The sequence below is a fragment of the Sciurus carolinensis genome, chromosome 17 (assembly GCF_902686445.1).
Source record: "Sciurus carolinensis chromosome 17, mSciCar1.2, whole genome shotgun sequence".
Lineage (NCBI taxonomy): Eukaryota > Metazoa > Chordata > Mammalia > Rodentia > Sciuridae > Sciurus > Sciurus carolinensis.
Window position 1 is genome coordinate 16,050,616 of NC_062229.1, and position 25,676 is coordinate 16,076,291.

Consider the following 25,676-nt stretch of genomic DNA (forward strand, 5'->3'; position numbering starts at 1 on the left):
ACTAACTGGTTCCCTAATATTTTTTATGTATGAAACTTACGTGTGTGTTCTTTCAACAAATACCTCTGGAGCATCAGTTGATTGCTTTATGCTCGGTACTAGGGTTACCAAGGTGAGATGTTGCTTTGTACAAAAATGCTCCAAAATGAAGAATTGGGGGAGTTACAGATAGGAGATGGTGTTGCTCAAGTCCAATAAAATGAACTCAACACATTGTAGTCTATGCTACATTAGCAGAATTTTTTTTTTAATGATAAGATATGAAGGGAAAATGAAGAAATTTGGCATAGAAAAGTTTGTTGAAGGTGGGTCCTTAGAGCGACTATTAAGATTCGGGGTGTGGCCAGTGAGGTGGATGAGGACCCTTGCAAGTTGGAGGTATAGTGTAGGTTAGAACAGGTGCGGGGAAATATGCAACCTGAGGATGTTGGGTAATGAGCCGTGGCAAGAGATCAGGGGCATAAGCATAGACAAGCAGAGCTTGGAAGCAGACTGGGGTAGATATCCAGCAGTCTGTAGATGTCTAGCCCATCTTAGAGGAAATATTAAAATCACTGGAGCAAGGAAGCCATTGGGTCAGTTGACTAAAGGATCAAACCAAAATAGGTCCTTATTTCACATCATTCACTAAAACAAATTCCAGATTGATTACAAACTCAAACCTTAGAAAAGAACGTTAGAATATTGTTATGGTTTGAATGTGAGGTGTCCCCTAAAAGCTCACATGTGAGACAATGCAAGAAGGTTCAGAAGAGAAATGATTGGGTTGTGAGAGCCTGAACCCAATCAGTGAATTCATCCCCTACAAGTGATTAAGTCAGCGGTAATTGAAGGCTGGTAGGTTGCAGCTGGAGGAGGCGTGGCTCTGGGATATACTTTTGTATCTGGCAAGTGGAGATCTCTCTCTGCTTTCTGATTATGATCTGAGCCACTGCCCTCTGCCACACTCTTCCACAATGATGCTCTGCCTCACCTCGAGCCCTGAGGAATGGAGCAGCATTCTATGGACTAATACCTTTGAAACTGTGAGTCCTCAAATAAACTTTTCCTCCTCTACAATTGTTCAGTCAGGACTTTCAGTCACAGCAGCAAAAAAGCTGACTAAAATGTTGCAAGAAAATGCAGGTGTATTTCTGACAGGTTTTGCTTTATATTTTTCAAGGATACGATGGTGTAATGGTTAAGAGTTGTGGAGTTCAGTTCTTATTAACCAACTCATGATCTACTTAACTTCTCTGTGTTCAGTCTAAAATTGTTGAACCACAACAAGGATGGTGGAAATGGTAAAGCTGAGAATGCTGTAACATCTAAAACCTGTAGAAGAGATTCCCACCTTACCGTAGCCCACCCAGGTGATGCTCCAGCCCGATTACCATGTAATTGGTAAATGCATTGATTTACTCCTTCTGTTCTGGGACTATAAAAGTTTGTCTAATCTTTTCTACAGTGGAATAGGTCATTCAAGATAACTCAGCTCTGTTTCTGGGCCATGACCATGCATATTTGGCTCAAAATAAATTTTCTTATTTCCTTTAAAATATATAGTGGAATTGGGACAATGATGGAATTTCACTAAGGATTGGATGATACAGCACCTGCGTGTAAAGCACTTACAGTCCTCAGTAAATACTGACTGATCTGATATTTTTTAAAACATTTTTTTAGTTGTAGATGGACACAATACCTTTTTTTTTTTTATTTTTAGGTGGAGCTGAGGATCGAACCCAGCGCCTCACATGCGAGACAAGCGCTCTACCACTGAGCTGCAACCCCAGCCCATCACTATATTTTTGATAAAGTAACCTTATTATCAATAATATTTTTTAAAATCCCCTCTTTCCTAATTAAAACAAATGGGATCAATGATACTCATAAGACATGTTCATTTAAAGGAAGTTGATCGTGTGTGTGTGTGTGTGTGTGTGTGTGTGTGTGAAATCGAGGAGGGTGAAGAGCTTCTTGGTATGCGTGTTGCCCACATACACACAAAGCACATGAAGCACTTGGTGTTCCTTAGGGCTCAGTGCCAACACCCACTGATGACACCGACTGCGGCCCCACACGTCTTCTGCCTAAGAAATGTCATGGCCCCAGGTAGGCTAATTGGTGAGCTACAGCTAGGACCACGTGTACCTTCGTCCCCTGTATTTCTCCAAAGTGATCCAAGGCACCTGTCTGGGGGCCCTTGCTCACACTGCGAGTCTGTCCGCAGCAGCACAGCAGCAGGGAAGTCTGCTGTGGCAGAGAGAGAGGCGACACATCAGCCTGACAAACCCACGCCCTCCGCAGAGTCTGTCTGCTCCTCTGCTCTCCCGAGTGTGGTAGCTCAGGAGAATGCGCACTGGGCAGTGTTTGTCATAGGTTAAAACTGGAGGGGCCTGGCGATGCAACACGGTGCTGGAGTGCTTGCCTGGCATTCGTCAGCCCTGGGTTCCAACCCCAGTGCCACAAAAATAATAGTAATAATAACCCAGAGGCGCTTAACCACTGAGCCACATCCCCAACCCTTTTTTATGTTTTATTTAGAGGCAGGGTCTTGCTGAGTTACTCAGGGCCTCACTAAGTTTCTGAGGCTGCCTTTGAACTTCCAATCCTCCTGCCTCAGCTTCCTGAGCCTCTGGGATTACAGGCATGTGCCACCGAGCCCAAGGAAAATAAAATAAAACCAGAAGCAACCCAAGCATCCATTAGAACTCAACAGTAACTAATTCCACACATTGCAATACTATGAAGCCAAAGTGAAGCAGTAAAACTGTATCTAAATGATGCATAAATATTTTTACAATGTATTTTATAATCAATACTCAAAATATATCAGTGTTATGGGTTAATTACACAACAAAATACTTGTTCTTCTGCCTTGGCATTTCTTATTTCCAAACTTCCTTCGCACCAACTCTCTGATGTTAGTCTCTAGAACTATTTCCATTAAAATGCTCTTTTAATGAAGGAAAGAATATCAACTTGTGTTAATGTCATGAATGTATTTCTTCCCAACCTGAAACTTAATGGCAAAAAAAAAAAAAAAAAACTGAATAGACATTTCTCAAAAGAGGACATATAAATGACTAACAGGTGTATGAAGAATATTCAACCCTAATCATCAGGGAAATGTGAATTAAAACCATGACGAGTAGCACCTCACACCTGTTAAAGTGACTATTTAAGAAGTAGCCAACGCACACTTAGCATGCCGTGTGGAAGCCGGAGCTGCACCTCTCGAGTGGCGCCCCCAGCCAGCCGGGCCCCTCAGATGAGCTGCACCCAGGCCAGCACCAGCAGCTCAGCCGCCAGCTGCAACCCCACCAGCTGCAGTGGGCTCACCTGCTGCAGCACCCCGGCAGCCATGCAGCTCAAATGGCAACCACTGCAGCAGGTGTGGCTGTGGGCTCTGATGTGGGGCACACACTGGGCCATGCCATCACGGGAGGCTTCAGCAGAGGGAGTGCTGAGGAGCCCTCAAAGCCCGATATCGCCTCGAGGGGCCTCAGGGAGCCTAGCCAGCGCAGCAGCAGCAACTTTTTTTTTTTTTTTTTTTTTTTTGCGGTACTCGGGATCGAACTCAGGGCCTTGTGCTTGCAAGGCAAGCACTGTACCAGCTGAGCTATCTCCCCAGCCCAGCAGCAGCAACTTGGTGGCCCTTGCTTTTATGAAATTTTTGGAGTGTGCCCAGAACCAGGCTGATGTTAAGCTCTGTGAGGGTTTCATTGAGGTGCTGAAGTAGTGCAGAATTGCTAACGGATTAGTCGAATCCAGAGGCTCAAATTGAAGAAATGGAAAATCGGCTCTGATGACCGAGTTACTTTAGCATAAAAATGTAATTGATAGTGAAAGTATGAAATGTAAAACTGCAGTGTAAATCCTCACCTAATAGCTTCAATGTTTCTGAATGGCAGCAAAAGAGAGTGCTAATTGTATGGAAGTTCAGTGAGTTGGTTCAGATTTGGAGTTGGTCAAATGTTTCTGTGCCCTCCTTAAGCCAGTTGTTCTGACATTCTTTGAGTTTATTAGAATAAAGTGATTTTCTCCTGAAAAAATTTAAAAAGTAGCAGTGCAGAGGGTTGTTGCCAGTGGCTGGAGGGAGGGGGGAAGGAAACTTTGCTCAAGGGTGGAAGGTTCAGTCCTGTGAGATGCGTGAGTTCTGGAGCTGTTCACACATAGCAGTTAACCACAGCGCATTGTGTGCTTAAAATTTACTAAGAGGGTAGATCTTAAGTGTCTTCACCACACACACACAACAAAATGGTAATTAGGTGAGATGATGAATATGTTAATTAGCGTGATTGTCATGGTTATTTCACAACATGTATATATTTCAAAACATCAAATTGCATGAATTAAATATATTCAGGTTTTATTTTCTTCAACCATACCTCAATAAACTGGCAGTGAAGAAAAGTAGCTGGAAGCAAGATCCACCCCAAATTAAATGTGAGAAGATAAATATTGAGTAAAATGAATCAAGCTGACAGGAAGTCACCGTGCACTGAGGCAGCTTGTCTTAAACATGCATGGAAGGGCAAGCTGAGGGATAGATGGACAGAGGTCAGATACATGCATGCATGGGTACCTGTGAAGACTGTTTCATGTGGAAAGACTCCCCATTCCATGCCCTGGTCACTAAAGTTACTTTATTAACTTGATTATCTTTGGGCCTGAATGTTCAAGTGTAATAAGAATATAACAATAGATTGAAGATGACATTTCCTGCAACCAGCACCAGCCCTTAATTCAGAAACCAGAGGGGCAATGGGGTGGGGGGTCGGGTGGTGAAGAAAAGACAGACACACACAGAGAAGAAGCTGGGGCCAGGTAGGACAACCAAGCCCTGATGAGGCCTGACTGACACCAGAGCTAGCTCAGCATGTTTTACTATATAGGTTTTTGTCATCAGAAAGTTATTTGTGGGAAAGTTTCAGCAAAGCAGGCCGTCCGAAGGATGCAGACATAGAGGTCATCTTGTTATGCCCAGAGTCCTCTACCCAAGGGATTTGGTGCCTGAGCTCAAGTTTCCAGCTGATTACAGCTGAGCACCTTCGCCGGCAGCCTCCTCTGGCCCATCATCACCATAGCAACTGGGCCATCCTGACCTGCACCTTCATACAGGTAGTTCCCAGGTAAACACAGCCATGAGGGAATCAGAAGCCATGGCTTAAGTCACAGTTCTCCACAGACATTGAACATAAGGAGCTAACACCTCTGTACAATTTGCTCAACTCTTCACACCCTGAAGGTTTAAACCTACCTTCCGCATCATAAATACAGCTCTCCAAGCAACTTCAAATATCACTCCTTAATTTTACCAGAAGGTGGCAGTGTGGTGCAAAGACCAACCACTACACCAAAGGGATAAGGCTTGTGGGGCCTGCTTTTTGCTGCTGATGAGCCGGATTTTACTTTTTTATTTCTTTCTCTTTCTTTTTTCCCCACGTTGTAATTTGGTGCATCATAGTTGTGCACGGTGGTGGGATTTGTTGTTACAGATGCATACCTGCACACAACATAACAATAGAATTTGACCAATATCCTTCCCCTGTATTTCCCTTCCCCTTCCCTCCTCCCTCCCCCGTCCCTTTCCTCTACTCTTCTGATCTCCCTTCGGTTTTTATGAGACTCTCCCCACCTTGCTTTTCCTTTTCCCTCTCCAGCTTCCACATATGAGAGAAAACAGATGACCCTTGACCTTCTGAGTTTGGCTTACTCACGTAACATAATGGTCTCAATTTCCACCCATTTCCTGAAAATTACATAAGTTCATTTTTCTTTCTGACTGAATAAAATTCCTATAATTTTTGGAGGGTGATGGGGCCCATTACTAGGGGTGAGATATGTATATGTTTATTCATTTATCTGTTGATGGACACCTAGGCTGGTTCCACAGGTTGGGTATTGTGTGCTTTTTTTATTCTTATTGACCTATAATCTTTGTATATATTTCTAGATTACAATATGATAACTTGATGCATGTAGAGAATGTGTAATGATCCATTTAGGGTAATTAGAATTTGCATCTCCTCCAACATTTATCACTTCAGTGTTGGGAGCCTTCAGACTCCTCTTCATTTATTTGGAAATATAACAAGTTGTAACAAGTTGGAGGAATAAGTTTTTAAAAGACCTGTTGAGTAGCCCAGTGACCGTAGATAATAAAAATGTATAATTCAAATTTGCTTTTAAAAATAGATTGTAAATGTTCTATTAAAAATGGGAGGTAATGAAAGTTAACTAGCTTGATATAATTATCCCACAATGTATACATCTATCAAAACATCACACTGCACCCCAGAAAGGTACACAATTATTGTTTGTCAATTTAAAGTAAAAGATTAGGCTGGGGATGTAGCTCAGTGATAAAGGGCTTGCTTGCCTAGCATGCACAAGGTTCTGGTTTGATCTCCAGCACCGCAAAAAAAAAAAAAAAAAAAAAAAAAATGTAAAAAAGTTGCCCATGCAATGGTGCATGCCAGCTACGCAGGAGGCTGAGGCAGGAGGCTAAGGCAGGAGGGTCACAAGTTCAAGGCCAGCCTGGGTACCTTAGTGAAACCCTGTCTCAAATTTTAAAAAGATAAACAATGAAAACATAAATGTAAAAATAAAAGAATTGTGTAGAAACCGCTCACCCCCATCTTTACTATGACTTGAAGTGGCTCTTGGGAAATCATCGTTATTTTGAGCACTCTAAAATGAAGAGGAAGTGACCTTCGCACAACCTGTGTGGTAATGCCTGAGGCAATGGGAAAGCCTGCTGCAGAGAGAGGTTTGAGCCAATGGTGCGTGTGCCTGGGGCCCTGCGCAGCAGTCCCAGGTTGTGTCTGAACCCCGCCCCTGCTGTGTGAACCCCGCCCCTGCCGCAGCCCACAGCCGAAGACTGAGGCGGGCCTGTGTGAACGCCTGCCTCAGGACAGATCCACCACACCACGCAGACTCCCGTACTCCCATGGGATGAGGCTGAGGCTCAACCTCTGCTGAACCACATCCTTGCTTCGCGCCTCCTCCTGCTTCCTCAGTATCCTCTTCTGAGACTGCCCCAACAAACCAGGTACATCCAACCCTCATCGTCCTGCAAAAATCATGTGCCTCTCACCCCCTGCATCCCCCCAAAACATCAAGTGCATCCCAAACTCTATCCCCAAACACCATGTGTGTCCAAACTCTCACCTCCAGCAAATGATGTGCCCCATCACCCCAAAAAAGTTATGTATATCCCATCTTCCATCCCCCCAACAAGTCACATGCTTTCCAACACTTACCCTGCAAAACTCACGTGCATCCTCACCCCTACTCCTCCAAAACTCCTGTGTGCCTCAGCCTCCATCCCTCCCCCAACAAATGGAATGTGTCTCAACTGTCTATGCCCAGAAAACCACGTACCTCCCAACACCTACCTCAGGATCTGCTTATTGGCAGCCTGACAACATCATGAAGAAATTTCTATTAGAATGGGCTACACTTGGAGCTATCACTGGGCAAACTCTGAGGGGCGAAGGGGGATTGGAAAATAAAGATTGACAGATACAGATCTTGAAGATTAGGCTGGGATCAGGTGGTGCCTGCTCTCTGATGGAGATACAGTTCTGAAGAATTATGCCAGCAATCTTTATTTATATATGTCTCCTTATCAGGTTAAAGACTGCAAGCATTATTCTTTGTATTCAGGAACATTACAGAAACTAGGGCATCTATGTAGCTTTTCCACAGTAGCAATCCATGGTTGCAAAGTGCGATGTTAGGAGCTTTGTGTAGCTCTCAAGAAAGTCCTTTGTTAAAAGTTGCTAGAAGGCAGGCAGGAACCAGAGAAGGGGAGCTGGTGAAACACTGTGGTTGTCTAGCATAAGAATTCCTTCCTTCCCGGGAGTGTGTGCCTGAGATCAAGGTTAGAACTGACCTGGCTCTTGCACAGAGCCTCCTCAAACAGGGCATTGCCACAGCAGCTAGGTATCCTGAGCCCTTGCACAGAAACATTCCCAGGCACCGGGCATGCCACAGTCCTGAGAGCATCAGAGACCCTGATCTCAGTAACTGCTCTCCCATCCTCCATCACCGCTCCCAGTACTAGAGTTGGAGCTATAATGAAGGCTGCTTCACAGGAGTCGCTTCTTGGGTTTTGAAGAATTAGGTGGCCTAGGGTTGGGTGTGGGGGTGGATTTGAGGTAGAACAGCATGTGCCAAAGAAAAAAGATCCACAAAAACAAGAATTTTTATCTGTTTTGTTCTTTATTTCATCCCTATGCCTAAAATAGAACAGTGCTTCCTGGGGTAAGGCTTGAACCTGGACTCTGAGGTGTGTAGATGCCAAGAGATTCCCATTGTTGAAAACCTGGAGATTCCTACTGTTGGAAACCAAGCTGCTGGTGATCACCACATGAAGGCCACTCAGGAGCTAGTCAGGAACTTGATGTCACTAAGGTTAGCCACTGCTCAGAGTGGCTGATAACTGCTCTCTGTGCTAAATGTTATGTCCATTCATTTATTTACATAAATATTTATTGAGCAACTACTATGTGCCAGAACCCAAGTGAGGTATAGGGGCTATAGCAATGAATAAACCAACAAAAATCCTTTCCTTATTGAGCAGGCAATCCAAAGGGGACAAAGACAGTGTATTAATCAGGGTTCTCTAGAGGATCAGAATTAACAGGAAGTATGATTATAAAAGGAAATTTATTACATCGGCTTACATGACCAGAAGCTGGATAGTCCACAATGGTTGTCTGCAGCTGGAGAGCTGGAAGAACCAGCAGCTGCACAGTCCGAGACACATAAGACCCAGAACAATAAGGATCAACAGTGCTACCCTAGTCTGAGACCAGAGCTTTTGGAAACTACCTGGAGAATCACTTGCAAAGTCCTCTTTGGAAAAGTGAAGAAGCAAGAGTCCAGTATCCTCAGAGGATGAAGCAGCAATCAAGAACCCTTTCAGGAAGAGCGGAGCTTACATTTGCATCTGCATCTGCTTCCTGGTTGTTCCAGCTTTTATTCCTTCCTATTGGGTGGTGCCACCCACACTTAGGGAGGGGCTCCACTTGAGTTCACTATCCCACATTCCAAGCATTCCTAGACTCATGGACACACCCAGAGGCCTCATAATCATCTGCATCTCTTAATCCAATCAAGTTGACAATTCAAATTAACCATTACAGACAGTAAGCAAAAGAAGTAAATAGTTTCGTATAGTAGAAGGTGGAGGGTGTAGTGAATAGAAATAGCTGAGCAAATGGATGGTTGGGTTTGGAGAAAGAAGGAGAAATTTTAGGGCAATAAGGGAAGGTCTTGCTGAAACGGGTGCATTTAAGCAATGACTTGAACTGAGAAAGTGAGATGCGGTGGCATGCAGGTACTGGGAGAAAGCGGGTAGGTAGCGGGGCAGCAACTGGAAAGGTCCAGAGGCAGGAGCATGCCTGGCATGTTAAGATTCAGTGTGGCCAAAGCAGAGAAAGTGGCGGAAAGGAAGCAGAGAGAGCACTTTTATCAATGCCTGGGGGAGTTCAAGCCTGCAGGGGAAAACATGCAGCAGGATCAAGGTGCTCTGTATTCCTTGGTCAGGACAGAGGAAAAAGCCAAGGAAAGTGAGGGACCCTACAGGTGGAAGGCATTCTTGGAAACATGGACGGCATGTGCAAAGGTCCTGCAGTAGGAGTCTGATGTGTTAAAGAACCAAGAAGAGACCACTCTGGCTGATACACAGAAAAACAGGAGAGTCATAGTCAATCAGGTTGAAGATATAAAAGAGGAAAAATCATGTGGGCTCCTATGGCAAAGAGAAAGAAATGTCATTTTAATCCTAAGTGTAATAAAGAGCTTCAGAAGAATTTTGCTTTGCTTTGCTTTGTTTGCAGTGTAGGGGACTGAACGCAGGGCCTTGCATATGCTAGGCAGGTGCTCTACCATGGAGCTACACCTCCATCCCCGAGATTTTTAAGCAGGGGAGTTATAAGCTCATGGCCCACAAATGACAGAAGCAGGAGACCGGAGGCAAACCTCAAATCAGCAAGCTTTCCTTCATTCTGCAGCAAAGTCCATCGATCAGACATGGAAGGGTCCATGTTCAGGGTATGGAGTTGGTCCCAAGTTACAGGAGGAGTCTGGGTTTTTATAATTTCACTGGAGACTGTGGACGTGCAGTTTGGGCAGTCAGGGGTAATTGTACAGGTTAAACTTTAACTTAGGACAGTAGTTGTAAAAAGGTTGAAAGTCATTATCTGGGGAGAGGGGAGTCCAGATCGCGAGGGATGAGTACTCAAATCTTGCCCACTCTTTTACTTTCTCTGGGATCCCTCATTTCCCAGTTTCAGTATTTGCTGTGCCTCCCTTGAGTGCTAATTTGCGATGGAGGAAGGTCACAGTTTAAGGTCCAGCATTCAGCATTTGCCTCCTCTTTCAAGATGCACTGGGGTTGGGAGAGGTGAACATTTGCTTTTGGTGGAGAGGCTGGGGATGAGCCTGGGAAGGGAAGAAAGTTTGCTTCTTCCCCTGAGCGCCCATTGTTATTGGGAAAGGGTGCTCTGGGACAGGTTTGATGTTTGCCATTTCTTTCCCTCCTTCCTCCATTTTTCCTGGGGAGCTGTCTTGGAGGAATATTATTTTCCATAATCCTTCAGGAGTGATAAAGTGGGACGCGTTTCGGTAGGTAACTGGCTGCATGGTGGAGATGCCGGGAATGTTGAGAAGACAGAGGGTGGGCATTGCAGTGGTTCCTGGATTCCTGTCCAGACTTGATCCTCATATCCACTCCTGCCACCTCCAATCCATAACATTCACAAACCCCGCCCCCAGAGCACAAGCCAATCCTATCTCCATGTGCTATGGTTTGAACATGATCACCAAAACTCACCTTGAAATGCAATCCCCATTGTGAGGTACTGAGAGGTGGGATCAGATGGGGGACCTTTAAGAGGTGATTAGGTCATGAGGGTGCTGTCCTTGTGAATGGATTAATCCATTTATAGACTAATGGGTTAAGGGATCATCTCAAGAGTGGGTCTGTTATAAAAACCAGTGTGGCCCTGTCTCGTATGTGCCTCTCTGGCTATGCACCACCTTGGGATTCTGTAGAGTCCCCAACAACAAGAAGGCCCTCGCCAGATGTGGCCACTCAGCCCTGTGGACCTCCCAGCCTCCAGAACCACAAACTGGATAAACCTTGATTCTTTATAAACCACCCAGTCTCAAGCACTCTGTTATAGCAACATAAAATAGACAAAGATGCCACACCTGCTTTAAAAAATCCAGCAGTTGTGTGGTAGAACTGTTGTCTGGCATACTCAAAGCTCTGGGTTTGATCTCTGGCACCAGCCCCCCAAAAATCCAGTGATTTAAATGTTCCCCAAACTCCTCTCCAAAACAACTCAAAGAGAAAAGAAAAAAAAAAAAGACTTTAGGAAGCAGCTTCATACTTGGGAGACAGGAAAGAATGACTCGAAGACCTTTTCCTGTGCACATTATGAATGAAATTCCTTATGTTTTTGATACTTTAATAATGGCTTCTTGTCTATTTCTTGAGTGATGGATTTCTTGGCTTGTTAGAGGTTTCTTTCTTGGATCTTGAATTGTTGACTGTTCAAAGCAACATCCTCTTGCTTTGAACGTGGAGCGGGAAGTTCAGCTCTATCTGGATGACACTTCTTTAGTGATCTGGCTTGCCCACCAGTTCTCAGCTCTGCACAGGAAAGACTGTGTCTGCAGGAAGACAAGTACCACTTGTTCTCTCTCAGGTGGAGAATAAACGGAAGTCAACCTGAAGGCAGACTAGTGAGTACTAGCCATTAGGAAGGGTACGAACGAGGGAGGGGGGACACTGGATTTGATCAAAGCACACTCTGTGGAAATATATGTACAAGTAATATGTGTTAATTTTTTAAGTTTAAAAATAGAGGGAGTCAATTTTATTCTCTGCTGTATTCCCAGATGGTAGCACAGTGAATTTTCTTTTTGACACCGGTCTCACGACATTGCCCAGGCTGACCTTGAACTCCTAGACTCAAGCAATGCCTCCATCTCAGCTGGTCAGTAGCTGGGACTCCAGGTCAGTAATTGGCCAGCAAACCTGGCTAGTAGGTTTATACTGAAGGTAGGAAAGATTGAGAGACCTTTCCTCCCAAATCTTCAATTAGTTTGGATTACTCCCAAATAACAAAAAAATTTATCACCCTCCGCCAGATTTTGAGACTCCAGTCAGAACTGGCAAGTATCATTTGCCTGGTGGGGTGGGGACGGAATCCCAAGAATTGTACAAATGACTTCTCTGGGAACTTTAGTTGTCAACACAAATTCCCTAAGTTTTGGCTTGTTCCGCTCAAAAGCCACAGATTGTTTAAGATTTATTTTGAATCCAAAGGCCCTTCCTGACCTTCAGTACTATGATGTAAACCAAGAGCATTTCTGTGCTGGAGTCAACAGATCTTGTCATCCTGAAAGCAACTGACAATAACCAGGAAAACCCACTGCCAAGGAACCTTAAGACAAAAAGCACAGAAAAGGGCTCAGAAATAAACACATGTCAGGGCTGGGGATATAGCTCAGTTGGTAGAGTGCTTGCCTAGCAATCACAAGGCCCTGGGTTCAAATCCCCAGTACCACAAAAAAAAAAAAAAAAAACAGAACTTGGGTCGGATGATGAAAGAGGGAGAGAAGTTCACGGTTAGACTGCCAACTTCCTCGGTCAGTCAACCTAAGGTCCCTATGTCATTCTCATGAGCCTCCTGAGGCTGGAGCGGTGACTGACTGAATGGCACAGGAGGCAGCCTGCAGAGCTGGCGGGTGTTGCCTGCACCACAGAACGCGAGGGGCCCTTCTGGCAGGTACGTGAGCCTGGCGGGCCCTGCCGTGACCCTCCCCGGCAAGGGGTTACGTGGGTCAACCATTAGCTGGGGTTCTCCTTCCCCTTCTTCTCTGCTTTGAGTATGCGCTCCTTTTTCCCTTCATTTGTGGTTCCCACCCTATTCAAACTATGCCGTGGACGCTCCCTCGCTAACATCTTCCTGCAGGTCCAGTCCAGTGTGATTTTCCTCTCCTTCTTCTTCTGCTTTGTGTTCTAATTGCTGTTCTCCCTGCCTTGAATGCTTCTATGGACTAGCACCGCCCTGATCCTTTTTCCTTCCTGTCATGTTGCCCTTCCCTCCTCCTCCTTTTTCCTTTTCCTGGGCCAAGAACATTAATAACCATGACCAACATTTTGGCGCAGTCGCTATGCATCTAACATGTACGGATGGCCCCAACAGATGAGGCGTCCCAACCTTGCGATGGCGGGACGGTGCACCTGTTCAGTGGTTCTGTCGTTCACTTGTGAGAGCAGTGCTGGAATACTGCGTGAGATATCCAACACTTCATTATAAATAGGTTTTATGTGAGATGGTTTTGCCCAACCGAAGGCACAAGGACGTGTTCTGAGCTCACTGAAGGGAGACTCTGCTGAGCTGTACTGAACTAAGTTAGGTGGATCAACTTAGGATATCCAACTTGTGACAGGTTTATCAGGGTGTAACCTCAGGCTGAGTTGAGCAGCATCCACATAATCCCATTTAATCCCCACCATAGACCAAGGAGGTGGGCACTATTATCCCGTCTTACAGGTGAGAAGATTCTGACACAGAGAGGTTGTTATCTGTCTGAGGTCGTACAGCTGAGAACGATTCAAATGACAGAGACAGGATTCAAACCCAAGCCATCCGACCCTAGATCTTCGCTATACTGCTCCTCCCACAGAAATCTGCCTGGCTCCTCCCTTTTTATACTCCCTCTCCTTATAGGAATCTTTTGTTTCTGTGACTTCAGTGACCACCTCTTTGAAATTTCATCCATCCTTCCAGCTCTAGATCAAACAATATCAACAGCCACAGTGTCATCTGATTTCAAAGCACCTGTAGAAGCCTGACATCAGGCTAAGATTGCTTTCCACTCATTAACCCACAGGGTCCCCACATTACAGACGGGAAATGTCACAGAGAAGTTCTGTGGATTGCTGAAGGTGTCACAGCCACTTAGTTTCAGAGGCAGGCAATAGACCATCAAGTCTATCAAGATAATATAAACTATGTGGAAGCAAATGTCCTCACCCTTGCAGTCCCCAGCAGAAAGTCTCACATATGAAAGGTGTTCTGTGTGTCTGTGTGGAATCGAATACGAGAGGAGCTCCAAACAAGACTTTTCCTGGTTTTTTGGCAACTGGAGGAAGAGTCCTGGATATTTCTGAGATGGATTGTTTGTGAATTTCAGTTATCCATGAACTCTCTGCCCACACCCTAGGACAGGACAGGCGTGTGTGGTGGAATGGGCATCGACTCAAAGGATAGCAGGAGCAGCGCTTCTGGGGTGCTTTCTGCCAGACACGACATTTAAACACTCCACACATTCCCTAATTTAGCTCATCCCCACAATCACAGAGTCGGCTCTGCTGTCACCATAGAAGGAAACAGAGAAGTTAAACAACCTGACCGAGCTTGCACAATTAGAGTCCTAGTCATAACCCCTGAGGACCTGTTTCCTCATCTACAAAATGAGTCAGTGAGTGGTCTCTAATTTCTTAGAATTCTGGGGTTCTGCTCTGCTAAATGACCCTTTGGAAACTCTAATTTAAGACACACACCCAGATTAGCAAGCATGGGGTTAGCAACTGGAATAAAACCTAATCTTAAACATGAGGGTACCCAGATGAGTTGACCAGGAGCTAGAAAACTCTATTCAGACCCTCATTTTACCATCTGGCTCTGTGAACTAGTTATCATTTGGGAAGGTGTGAGGTTTATGTATCTGCTGCAACATTAATCCTTGCCCAAAAATAAGAGGAAGGGGGTTTGTAAGGAAACATGGGAGGGTCAGGCCATTAAATGTTCATAGTGTTAGTCAGAAACAAACTACCTGATATAAATAACTTAAATGGATGGCAGATTTATTTGGCTCATGGTTTCAGAGATTTCAGTCTGGGTTGCTTGGCCTTATTGCTTTGAACCTGTGGAGAGGCAGGGCATTGTGGAGGGAAAGCATGGTGGATCAAAGGTGCTCACCAGATGGTGGCTGGGTGAAGAGAGAGGGAGGAAGGAGCTGGGGTCCCACCATCCCCTTCAAGGGCATGCTCCCAATAACCTAACTTCCTCCCCCAGACCCCTCCTCTTAAAGGTTCTAGCACCTCCCAATAGAGCCATCCACTGGGGACCGAACTTTTAACACATGAGTCTTTGGGGGACACTTAAGATCCAACCACAGCAAATGCCCAGCTGAGCATATACTCAATGGGAGAACCAGAGTATTCAAAATATTCCAAGGTTGCAGTTGAAAAAGTAACTGATCACACACTAGACCTGGCACCTTTGGGGGGAGGCGGAGAATCTAGGAGGATGAATAATGCCCCCCAAACGGGTGCCCGTCCTAATCACTGGAACCTGTGAACATGTCACCTGACGTGGTAAAGGGTCTTCACAGGTGCTGGTTAAGTTAAGGGTCTTGAGATCAGTTTTCTGTCACTGTGATGACATACCTGAGATTGACAACTTAAAGGGGGAAAGGTTTATTTGGCTCATGGTTTCAGAGGTTTCAGTCCATGGTCACTTGGCCTCATCACTTTGGACCTGTGGCAGCATCATGGCGGGAGAACATGGCGGAAGAAGCTGCTTACCTCAGGGCAGCCAAGAAGCATAGAGAGAGAGAAAGGAATGGCATCCCAATATCCCCTTCAAGGGTACGCCCCCAATGACCTAACTTCCTCCCCCTAGGCTCCACCTCTTAATGGTTTCTCTGCTTCCCAATTACACCATAGGCTGACAAGCCAGCCTTCAACAGGTGGGCCTTGGGACACTCAAGATCCAAACTACAGCAAGGAAAGCATCCTGAATTATCCATGTGGGCCTAACATCAAAAAAGGGGAAGGCAGGAAACTGGAAAGAAGAGATCACAGTGGTGAATTTAAAGGTGGAGTAAGGGCTTGTAAGTCAAGGAATGTGGGCATCCTCTAGAGGCTAGAAAAAGCAAGCAGATGAATTCTTCCTGCTCGCAAAAGGAGCCAGTCTTGCCAACATTCTTGATTTTAGCCTCAGGAGACTGATTGCAGACGTCCCATCTCCACAAGGGTAAGTGAATATGTTTGTGCTGCATTAAGCCACTAACTTCATGGTGATTTGTATAATGGCCATCAGAGACTCTTGGAGGTCCAAACAGGTTTGGTATCACTCTTCCAATTTTTGAAGGATCACAGCCAGCCCATAGATCTTTTCTCCCAATCCCTGCATTTGGTCTGGATTGACCCAAAATGATCAAGTAAATTGTCACTGTTTACTGGGTTTTGAGACTCAGATCTGGATTTCAAGTTGGGGAAAGATGCCATGAGCCAAGGAATGCAGGTGGCCTCTAGAAGCTGGAAGGACATGAATTCTACCCTAGACCTTTCAAAAGGAACCAGGATAGATGGATGGATGGATAGATAGACAGATTTGAGAAGGGATTTATGAAGGGAATTGGCTTACATGATTATGGAGACTGAGAAGTTCTACTAGTGACCATCTGCAAGCTGGAGACCCAGGAATGCCAGCAGTGTGGCTCAGTGCAAGTCCAAAAGCCTCAGAACCAGGGAGGTTGATGGTGTGACTCTCAGTTCAAAACCAAAGGCCTGAGAGGCTGGGGGATGGGAAAGGGTGCTGCTGGCAAAAGTCTCAGAATCCAAACTTCTGTGTCCCAGCTCCAGGAGAGAGAGTAAGTTCACCTTCCCTTTGCCTCTGTGTCCCATCCCAGCCCTCAGCCGGTTGGATGGCACCTGCCCTCAAAAAGGGTGGGTCCTCTCAACTCAGTGCACCAACTCATGCCAGTTTCCAGAAGGACCTCACGGACACACTCAGAAGTAAAGCTCAACCAGCTATCTAGGTATCTTTTTACCCAGCCAAGACATTTTAACTAAAATTAACTGTCCCGGGCATTATAGAGATAGGACTGGGAACTTAGACCAATTCCACCCCAAGATATTAATGCATAATTGAGGGTTAGTGTTTCATGATGCAGAGCTTCAGTCGACAAGACGAAAGGAGTTTTGGAGATGGCTGGTGAGGATGGCCGCTGTATGGAATTCCATTTAGAAGAGGTTAGGATGAGAACTTTATGTCGTGTGTATGTTACCAAAATAAAATAATGGGAAACATTAGTGAGTATGATGATTTGGATGTGTTCCCTGAAGTTCATGTGTTGGAAACTTAATCCCCAGTGCAACAGTTTTGAGAGGTGGGACCATTAAAAATGGATTTAATGTCCTGACCATGGGAATTGGTTCATTATCTTAGGAGATGTTTCCCTATAAAAAATAACTCATGCAACTCTCCCCAACCCACCTCGTTCCTGCTCTCGCTCTTTCTTCTGTTTCTGCCTTCTGGCATGTTTTGATGCAACAAGAAATCTCTGACCAGATACAGCACCTCACTTGGACTTCCTAACCTCTAGAACCATGAGTCAAATTTCTGCTCACTATAAATACCCAGTCTTTGGTACTCTGTAATAGCAACATACAATGAACTAGAACCATGATCAAGGTAGATCTTACTGACTCATTCACAAGCAAGATGAAAGTGAGGGGCTGGGGAGATAGCTCAGTCAGTAGAGTGCTTGCCTTGCAAGCACAGGCCCTGGGTTCAATCCCCAGCACCGCAAAAAAAAAAAAAAAAAAAAAAAAAAGATGAAAGGGAGTTTGCATCACAAGGTATGTTGCATTTTACTCGAAAAAATAATAATTCCCACCTCCTCCAAGTCTCACTCAAGTCTCACTTCACAGCCACCAGCTACATATGTCTTCCCTCCATACATAACTGATACACAACCTTTGGAGGAGTTCCTGGACTCTCTCCTCAATATTCTCATATCTCTCCCTTCTGTTGCAGGACTCTGCTTTCTGCTGAGCTTGTCTGGAGTTGTGGCTCAGATTGCCAAAGGTGAGTGCTCAGAGACTGACCAGGTGGGCGCAAATCAGGGTTAGAGCTGGGGACACCCATGTCCTCAAACATGGGAGGTCTTTCCATCTTCTAATTGCTTTAGTGTTCTGTGGTTTCCATTGTAGAGACCTTTCACCTTTTTATTAGATTGAGTCCCAAGTATTTTATTTTTTCAAGGCTATTGTTTTCCTTATTTCTCTTTCAGCTGATTCATCATTGGTGGATAGGAATGCAATTGATTTGTGGGTACTGATTTTATATCCTGCTACTTTTCTGAATTCATTTATGAGTTCTAGAAGTTTTCTGACTTCTTTTTTGAGTTTTTTGAGTCTTCTAAATATAGAATCATGTCATCAGTAAATAGTGATAGCTTGAGTTCTTCTTTTCCTATTAATATCCCTTCAATTTCTTTGGTCCGTCTAATTGCTTTGGCTAGTATTTCAAGGACAATGTTGAATAGAAGTGGTGAAAGAGGTCATCCCTGTCTTGTTCCAGTTTTTAGAGGGAATGCTTTCAATTTTTCTCCATTTAGAATGATGTAGGCCTTGGGCTTAGCATACATAGCTTTTACAATATTGAGGTATGTTTTTCCTATCCCTAGTTTTTCTAGTGTTTTGTGTCTTTAAGTCTATTGATGTGATGAATTACATTTATTGATTTCTGTATGTTGAACCACCCTTGCATCCCTGGGATGAACTCCACTTAATTGTGGTATACTTTTTAATGGTTTTTTTTTATGTGATTTGCCAGTATTTTATTAATAACTTTGCATCTATGTTCATCAGGGATATTGGTCTGAAGTTTTCTTTCCTTGATGTGTCTTTTTGTCTCTTATTGATATCAGGGTGATACTAGCTTCATAGAATGAGTTTGAAATGGTCCCCTCCTTTTCTATTTCATGGAATAATTTGCGGAGGATTTGTGTTAGTTCTTCTTTAAAGGTCTGGTAGAATCCAGCTGAGAATCTGTCTGGTCCTGGGCTTTTCTTTGTTGGTAGGCTTTGGATGGCATCTTCAATTTCATTACTTGAAATTGATCTGTTTAAATTTTCTGTCCTCCTGGTTCAATTTGGATAGGTCATATGTCTCTAGAAATTTTCTGACATCTTCAAGATTTTCTAATTTATTGGAGTATAAATTTTCAATAGTTTCTGATTATCCGCTGTATTCCAGTAGTGTCTGTGGTGATATTTCCTTTTTCATTCACTAATTTTAATAACTTGAGCTTTTTCCCTCTTTCTTTTGGTTAGAGATAATATCTTGTATTCTATCAGATAATAATGGAATGAAATTAGAAATCAACAATAAGATTAAAAAATAGAAGTTGCACTAACACCTGGAGATGAAATGGCTACAGGTTTGCTCTTTTTGCTGAGGATTGCTTTGGCCGTTCTGGGCCTTTGGTTTTTCCAGGAATGCCAATGCCCCAAGCAAACTCTTAACCCATTCCAAAGAAATAACTTGGATGGACTGGGGCTCTAGCTCAGTGGTAGAGCGCTTGCCTAGCAGGTGTGAGGCACTGGGTTTGATTCTCAGCACCACATACAAATAAATAAAATGAAGGTCCATCAACAACTTAAAAAATACTTAAAAAAAAGAAAAGAAAAAGAAAAGAAAAGAACTTGGAGGACTCAAGGGAGAGGTTGGGAACGCTTTACACCTTACTCCCCAGCAGCGGGAGGTTGGAATACAGAGGCCTGTCTGCTCCGTGCCTGCAAGAAAAGGAATACCTAGGACAGGGGACCGGCCCACTGCCCAGGCGGATTTCTCGGGTGTCTTGTGAGTGCATTCCTCTGCTTCACACCGGGTGTCTTGTGAGTGCATTCCTCTGCTTCACACCGGGTGTCTTGTGAGTGCATTCCTCTGCTTCACACTGGGTGTCTTGTGAGTGCATTCCTCTGCTTCACACTGGGTCGCTCTGTTTGGGTCCTTAGCCTCTGGGGGTAAGGGGAGTGGCCAGTTCCCCTTCCCCATTTCCCCTGTTACCCCTTCTTCAGAGTCCTTCCCTCTCTGCGAGCTTCCTGAGGCACTCATCAGTGTTTACCCAACAACAGGAATTTTGGATTTTTTCCTAGTTCCATAAAGAATGCCGTTGGTATTTTGATGGAATTGCATTGAACCTGGAGATCACTATGGCAGAACGGCCACTGTAACAACGTGATTCTGCTGACCCGGGAACCGCACGACCACGGCCAGGTCTGACCTCCCTCTCTTTTCCCCGCAGTTCCGTGTCCTCGGTGCCCGCTACACGGCTCCTGTGTCAACAGCACCCACTGCACCTGCAACCCTGGATTTATTTCTGAATCTAAGAAGATATTTTTCACATTCCCCCTGGAGATATGTAAAGGTAAAGGGGCATTTTGCACAAGGGTCCATGGAGGCATCATGAGGGCTGCGGGAGAGAGAATTCCCAGGAATGTGCCAGGCCGAGACCTGCCATCCAACCTGCACCCAGAAAGAAACACTTCGATAAGGTCAGAGAGGGTGAGCTCACGCCTGTCATCCCAGCGGCCTGGGAGGCCGAGGCAGGAGGATCACGAGTTCAAAGTCAGCCTCGGCAAAATCGAGGACCTAAGCAACTCAGTGAGACCCTGTCTCTAAATAAAATACAAAGCAGGGCTAGGATGTGGCTCAGTGGCCGAGTAACCCTGGGTTTAACAGCCAGTACCAAAAGAAAAAAAAGAAAGAAAGGGCAAGCTCCTCCAGAATCTGGCTAGGTCTCCATCTTCTCCCTTATAACCTGGGGCAACAATGCTGACCTCACTTGGGTGGTCAGGGACTGAAGAGGATCGTGAACATGTCCGCGCTTTGTGAAAAGCATGGGGTCATTTTTTTTAAAAGAAGGAGAGAGAACACGTACTGAGGCAAGGAGGCCATAAAAGCTCCAGCAGAAACATGTCTCATGTAAAGTTCTGAGGTCACCGGCAGGCGAACTGTAGTCTCCATTCAGTGATGGAAACGTTCCATCCCATGGGATTATAAGCGCTCCAGGTGGGGATTGACGGCGGGCTGTTCCCCTTCCCTGGTTCCCTCATGGGCAGAAGCCTGTGGTCAGGGACAACCAGTGGCCCTGGCTTCCCTTCTCTTTCCCCCACTTAGCACTTACCCCCAGAATCTTGATAAAAAAGAAACCCTGGAGGGAGAGAGAGAGAGAAGGCGTCTCCACCTGACTCCTGCTCTGGTCGGGGCTTGACTTCTCTGTTCCTGAGACAGAGCAGACGCTTGCAAGGTGAACCTTGCGCGATCTTTGGAGACCAGGCCTCCCTCCCAAATCCACTCTCCTGCAACCGTCTTGACAACAGCAAATTCCTCCCCGCACCTTCCTCACCATGGGGGGCTCCTGGGAACCCTCCAGTTTCCAGGTACCCTCCACGTGCCTGCAATCTCCACACCCGACTTGCCTCCAGTTCTGGGGAAACATCGCCTACCTGTAGTCCATGGATTAGGGAATGGGCACGTGCACTAGATCCATCTTCCTGACCCCGTCACAAGCCAGTGGCTCACTCTTTAGATTTTTCAGAGGGAAGTAGCTGCCAATCAATTTGGTCCCCACAAAATGCAAGTAGCAAGTGTTGGACTCCTTAACCTCTGTTCCTCTCTCCAGTGGAGAAGAGAAACGCACCCACACACTTCTATTCTTGGGTGGTAAGTGGGGGGCGCTCACCGCACGGCAACGGCTCTCTCCAGATGAATCCTTCCTCTCTTACTTGCCCGCTTCCAGCCCTAACTCACATCTCCCTGATAGAAGTTCATTGCAGGACCCTGCTTTTGGTTTCCTGCCCTGGGTGTCCTGGAACACATTTCCAAATGTCCACCCAGCCCGCCATGGAGGCAGTGTTAAGTGGGTTCTCCTATAGGCACCTGGGCTCTCTTCCACCCAGACCCAGCAATGGTAGACCTGGGAGAAACAAAGATGTAGCTGACACAGAAGGAGAAAAGAAAACCCCATCCAAAGCACTAGAATGCTTCCATCTGATTCTAAGACTTTGTTAATGCATGGAGCCCAGCCTGCCTTAGGAGGCAAGAAAAGTCCCCAGCTCAGCCAGGAATATGTCACATGGATTGCACAAACCAGACTTGTCCATCCCTCTGTTTCACCTCTGAGCCTGCCAAGGTGGTCATCCACACAGTACAGTTCTGAGAAACATCTTCAGGAGGAACAAAACGAGATAGCTTGCAATCTTTGACCTTTGGGGTCTCCACTCATGAAAATATGATTGTTCTTGCTACCTATTGGGGCATTTTTAAAATACCCCAAAACCATGACTCTTCAATCCACCATTTTGTTTTTCTCATAATTCCGTGAGTCAGGCGCTCTGGAAGGACATGGCCAGGAGTATCATCTCCAGCCCAGCGATGTCCACTGAGACAGGGGAGCCACTTCCAAGAGAGCTTGTTCTCTGACATGTTCAGTCAGTCTTTCTCTCCCTCTTTCTTCGTCCCTCTCTCCTGTTGGCCATCCATCCCTTTTTCTCTCTCCCTCCCTCCAGAATGTTTTCACTTGGCCCGATGGTCTCAGGGGAGGCAAGCCTCCCACATGAAGGACGGTGCGTTCATTTCCTGGGACTGAGACAAGGAAGCAGCACAAGCCAGGTAGCTTGGAACCACAGAACTTCCCGTCCTGGAGACGAGAAGTCTGAAATCAAAGCATCCGCAGGGCTACACCCCGAAGGTTCTGGGAAAGAATCCTCCCTGTCTCCCGTCTTCTGGTGGCAGCCACCCATCCTTGGAATTCCTGGGCTTGTCGCTGCTTCACTCCAGTCCCTCTTCTGCCGTGACGTGGCCTTCTCCCTGCGTGTCTCTGTCTTCACATGGCATTTTCTTCTTAGAAGGACATCAGTCATGTTGGAACCCCTCCTAACAACCTCGACTTTTTTTTTTTTTTTTTTTTTTGGTACTGGGGATTGAACCCAGGGGCACTTAACCACAGAGCCACATCCCCAGCCCTTTTTAATGCTTTATTAGAGACAGGGTCTCACTGAGTTGCTTAGTGCCTCCCTAAGTTGCTGAGGCTGGCTTGGAACTCATGATCCTCCTGCCTCAGCCTCCCAAGCTGCTGGGATTACAGTCACACACCACTGTGCCCGCCACAACCTAAAGGCCCTATTTCCAGGCAAGATCAAACTCACAGGTACCAAGGTTGGGACTTCAATCTACGACAGCAGGCATGGTCAGTATCCAGCACAGGTAACCTTGACATTCCCCATTCCTTCACATACCAAATATGAGGTCTTTTCTGGATACTGGAGGCCACTCAGCCCCACTCAGGAAAGGCAGAAAAGCTGGCTGCTTCCTGGGAGCATCTTCCCCCTTCTGTGAGCTAATGCTGACATGCTTGCTCTACATCGCCTCCCAGAGGTTCACCAAGGAACTGAGCCCCAGTTGCCCACTATGGAAATTTGCCAAATAACATACCTTCCATCTTCTGCCTTCCCTTTTCTTTCTCTTTTAACCACTTCCCTCTCAGTGTTCCCTGGGATCAACTTCCAAATAAAGTGCTTACACTTGAGTCCTTGCCTCAATGTCTAATTCTCAAAGTACTCAAGCGAAATCAACAAAGGAACAAAGATAACCACTACCTCAACTAATTTATCTCAGATACCCAGGACAGAGCCTGGGGGAAAAGGCACAACTTCTGGCACATAGTAGGTGCTCAATCAATGTTCATTGGATGAATGGCCAGATTTTTCCTTTGTCTTTCAGATATCGATGAATGTAAACCACCCATTAGCATATACTGTGGCTTAAATGCTGAATGTCAGAATATCGAAGGAAGTTTTTACTATCACTGTGTGCCTGGCTACGAGCTTCTCTCTGGAGATGCACGATTCAACAATTCCAATGAGAACACTTGTCACAGTAAGCCAATTCTTGTCCTCTCGTCGCCCTTCCTCATTTCTCAATGAGCCTAACACTGCAGGAAAAAAAGATTTTCTTGTTGTGGGACGGGAAAATGTTTCTATTTCCTGGAAAGAGATGGAAAGAAGAGAACAAAGAGAAGGAGGGAGTTCAAGTTCAGGGGAATAGTGGAGTCAGGAGGGCTAGTGTAGTTTGGAGATGGGGGAATGGACGGCGGTGACTGAGACAGAATCCTTTGACCTGCAAGGAAGAGAAACTAACTCAGGCTAACATGTGCAGAAAACATGAGTTTATATAAACGTGTGGGCGTGCAAGGGACTCCAGGACAAGAGTGCAGCTGGAATCGTGCAATGAACTGGAGCTGGTGACTCCACACCAGCAGCATGCTCCCCCTACCCTCAGATGCATCTTCTTGTGTCTGTTCCTTTCTTCTCTTTCCTGGAAGGCTGGCTCTGCTTCCTAGACCACAGCACAGAAAATACGACCATCCACAGCTCCAAGTCTTACCCGGCTTATTGCTCCAAGCCAAGAGAGACTAATGAACTCTCTCTCGAACCCACTTGCAGATTCTCTGAAAATGGGCAAATTGTTCCAGTTTAAGTCATGTGCCCACCCTTGGATCTGTGCCCAGGTTCCGTATTCTATAAGCATAACTCTTCCCATGGAAGCCACCTAGATGGGGAAAGTTTATATGCCTAAATCCAGTAGGGCTGGTAAGCACAAGACTTTGCATTCTTGGGAAAGGCAGTCACATTTTTCTCAATGAATATGGTTTCCTAGAACAAACACCCATTAGGTGGTAAGTCAGCGATCTTGAAGTCTTCAGACAAAGCCATCGATATTGCAGTGAAGCCCTTCACCCTTGTTAGTAAATAGACTCTGCTGAAAACCACAGATCTCACCTCAGCCCCATGGTAACAGGTAGGTCACCTTGCCAGCCCCATCTTTGTAGGACAGAGGTGCTTGCCTTCACCAGGTACAGATGGCAGGCCAAGGTCTTCATCCGTAGCTGAGAGTCCAAACTGGATGCTCTAAATCTGCATTTATTCTGTGTCTTGGCTTTCAGCTAAAAAGGGCAAAGAACTTTCTTGTCACATCAATATCATTCTCAGCCAGGATGACTTTAAAAATCTGAGGCTTCTAATTTTCCACTTCCTTGACCATTTCAGTTATAACTTCCAGACAAAACTGAACTGAACAACATGGCGCCTGTGATTCAGCTTCCTCTGTGGAAGCCACGTGGCATCCGACTCTGATGGCTCTTCCTGCCAGGGGCCGCCTTGATGCTGTAGGATGTTGAGCGGCATCCTGGCCCCGCCCACTAGAGTCCAGTACTATCCACCCAGGTTGTGACCCCCAGAACGTCCTCAAACTTCACCAATGTCCCCTGGGGCACAAAATCACCCAGTTAAACATCACTCTGACTGTGAGCCCCAAATAAGCAAGCAGACTTGTCGGTGAGCATGAGTGTGAACCCAGAGCTGCAGAGGCAGAGCGGCCCACCCCTCACTCTTCCTTCCTCCAGTAACACCTCTCTGTGTCCTTTGCAGGGACCACCTCCTCAAAGCCAGCCAAGGGCCACACAGAGGTGAGTGAAGGCCAACCTTGGAAACTAGCCAGGTTATAAAAATCAGGTGACTAATATCCACAAAGCCCACAGTTAGCATGTGGAGAGGGGTTAGGGCAGGATGCTTATATTATGTATGATCATGTGATGTTACCTCGTCATAATAGTGCATTATGTAATGACCTATTATACTGCACCATATTTTATTATGTATTATATAATATTCTCATAGGACAAAGTACTATTACATACGATTTAATTATACTATATATTATAATTATATTCTTAGAATAGTACTGCTATCCATTACTAATTATATATGATTTAATTATGCATTATATATAATTATATAAT

At 45.5% G+C, this 25,676-nt stretch overlaps 1 pseudogene; it reads left to right on the top strand.

Moving 5' to 3' along the window:
- The first annotated feature begins 3,190 nt into the window (after positions 1-3,190).
- On the top strand, positions 3,191-3,769 carry LOC124968877 (coiled-coil-helix-coiled-coil-helix domain-containing protein 2-like; annotated as a pseudogene).
- The last annotated feature ends 21,907 nt before the right edge of the window (positions 3,770-25,676 follow it).